Source organism: Telopea speciosissima, chromosome 6, assembly GCF_018873765.1.
Source record: "Telopea speciosissima isolate NSW1024214 ecotype Mountain lineage chromosome 6, Tspe_v1, whole genome shotgun sequence".
Lineage (NCBI taxonomy): Eukaryota > Viridiplantae > Streptophyta > Magnoliopsida > Proteales > Proteaceae > Telopea > Telopea speciosissima.
The window spans coordinates 2,917,143-2,919,995 of record NC_057921.1 but is presented as its reverse complement, the minus strand read 5'-3'; the positions used below and the strand labels follow the sequence as shown (position 1 = coordinate 2,919,995).

Genomic DNA, 2,853 nt, shown 5'->3' with positions numbered 1-2,853 from the left:
AAGACTCTTAAGGATAGGTTCTACCCTACCAGGGCTGCACAACCCTCATGCATTAGTCTGCCTGTTGTTACAGGGAATACCTATGAACTCAAGACCAACTTTATTAGCATGCTACCCCATTTCCATGGGATGGCTAATGAGGATGCATATCTTTTCCTTACGGAATTTGAGGAGGTCTGTGTTCTAATTAAGGTCCAGAATTTGACTGATGATGCAGTTAGGCTTAGGTTTATACCCTTTGCCCTGAAAGACCTGGCCAAGAAGTGGCTCTATGGAATGCCTACTAATTCCATTACCACATGGGATCAATTTACCAGTCTTCTTGAGAAAAATTTTTCCTCTTTACAAGACTAATAAACTCAAGAGTGACATACTCTAGTTCAGGCAGAAACCACATGAGTCATTTTCTAAATTCATGGAAAGATTTAAGGACCTCCTCTTAGAATGCCCTCACCATGGTTTTCGACTTGTGGCAGCTATGCCAAATTATTTATGAGGGTATTGGTTATCAGACCAAGCAACTTGTAGAGTCCATGTGTCCAGCAGGCTTTACTTGTGCCAGCAGGCTTTACTTCTTTTTCTGAGGAGAATGATGCATGGACATTCTTAACCAACTTGGCTGATAAGACAAGGGAGTGGGAATCTTCCCGAGAGGTTGAAAGAACCATTAAGGGATATCTTATTGAGGGTATGACAGCAAAAGAGGCCAAACTTGATAGCCTCATAAAAAGGTTGGAGTCCATAGTTCTTAAAGAGCCTATATCGGTTAACCAGGTCAACCATGGGTCAATATGCAGTTGGTGCCATACCCCTGGACATCTTATGGAGGAATGCCCCAATACCTTTGTGGGTAATTCCAACACCAAGAATGTAAGTGCCCTTTACCAAAACAATCCACATAGTAACACTTACAATCTAGGATGGAGAAATCATCCCAATTTCTCCTGGAATCAAGGGGGCCAAGCAGGCCCATCCAACTTTAACCATCAAGGCTAGCTTGGTGTCCCAAGGCCCAACTATGCACCACAAAGCCATGGAATATCTCCTAACTCCTTCCCCCTTCGTTCTCATGTAGGACCTTCTATTAATTCTGCTAGGCCACCTCTCCTTGCTCCTTATCAGCCACCCCCAGGGTTTTTCAATACAGGAGAGGCAACAAGAATGAGTGAGATGGAAAACAAGATAACCCATCTCATGACAGCTCAAAATAATATAGAGAGACAACTCACCCAGCTTGTTACCATCGTACATGAGAGGGAAACAAGAAAGTTACCTAGCCAACCTGAGCCAAATCCTAGGCATCAGGTTCACACTCAGCAAGGTACCCAAGCTCCTCCACTCAATGTTGCACAAGGCCAACAACATCAAGGGCCTTCTAGCCAGGTCAATGCAATATATGCTTTAAGGAGTGGCCGTGAGTATCAACAGGCTAGTATACCTCAGTCTTTACCATCTCATACTCCTGTTAACTCTCCCCCTTCTGATGAGGCCATTGAAGTGCCTACTGTTCCTAGTTCATCTGATGAACCTGAAGAGATTCCAGATGATTTGGTTGAGGAAACCAAAGATGATTCTGTTGAGAAAGAAAAAAGGACCACCCCTGAGAGAGTTTATACCCCACCTGCTCCTTTCCCAAATAGGTTGGTTTGTAAAAAGTCTCCTTCGGTGGAGAAAATTTTGGATATTTTTAAACAGGTTCAGGTGAATATTCCTTTACTGGATGCCATAGCTCAGGTCCCCGCTTATGCTAAAGTCCTCAAAGACTTATGCACCCAAAAACGGACCACCAATGTGCCCAAAAAGGCATTCTTGACTGCTAACATTAGTTCTCTCATCTCATAGCTAGTAGCAGCCAAACATAAGGATCCTGAAAGCCCCACCATTTCTTGCACTATAGGCACCACCACCATTGATCATGCCTTATTGGACCTTGGTGCAAGTGTGAATCTATTACCTTACCATGTCTACCAACAATTGGGATTGGGAGAGCTGAAACCCACCAAAATCACTCTTCAGCTTGAAGAGTCATGACCTCTACAAGAAGTTCCTAAGGGAATGATTGAGGATGTCCTGTTGAAGGTTGGGAAATTGATTTTTCCTGTGGATTTTATTGTTTTAGATACCCAACCTATTGCCAACTTCAAGGACCAAATCCCTATTATTCTGGGTAGACCTTTCCTTGCTACCAGTAATACTTTAATCAATTGCAGGAATGGTCTTATGAAGCTCTCTTTTAGTAATACTTTTGTGGATTTTAATGTGTTCAGGTTGGGCAGGCATCCTGATATGGATGAAGAGGTACATGTGCTTCAGAAATTTCCAGATGATGAGACTTTCTTTTTTGATTTTGATTCGAGATTTAAGGGCTGTACGGAGGAATTGGAAGGTGTTGATGATACCACCTTATCTGAGGTCTGGAGCATCCAACCACCATTGGAGCCCCTTGAACCCCTATCCACCTCCATTCCTCAACCCTTCATATTTGATTCTCCCATTATTGCCCCGTATGTTGATTGGTCCAAACTTCCTAGGCTTGATGATTTTATTGAGGAAGACAATGTTAGTCATGATGCTTTTGAAGCAGATTATCATGATCCTTATTTGGCAACCCAAGTTATGCAAAGAGCGGATAGTTTTAATGCTAGGATTGATTTGAGTAAACCTCCCATTTTTTATAATTATCTTGATGGGGTTACTGATATTCATGTTCCTTTTGATGTTTATTGCGATCCATTCTTGGTTGGTTTTTGTGATAATGACATGCATTTTATATTGACCATGGGAGGGAATGTGAGGATTTGTCTACATGGATTATTATTCACTGCCTTCATTTTCTACTGTCCCATGTGGGCA

At 42.3% G+C, this 2,853-nt stretch overlaps 1 non-coding gene across 1 annotated transcript; it reads right to left on the bottom strand.

Annotated features, from left to right (window-relative positions):
• Positions 1-355: 355 nt before the first annotated feature.
• On the bottom strand, positions 356-462 carry LOC122666358. The gene has a single exon (XR_006333551.1). It is a non-coding gene; the product is annotated as a small nucleolar RNA R71 (small nucleolar RNA).
• Between the last annotated feature and the right edge of the window lie 2,391 nt (positions 463-2,853).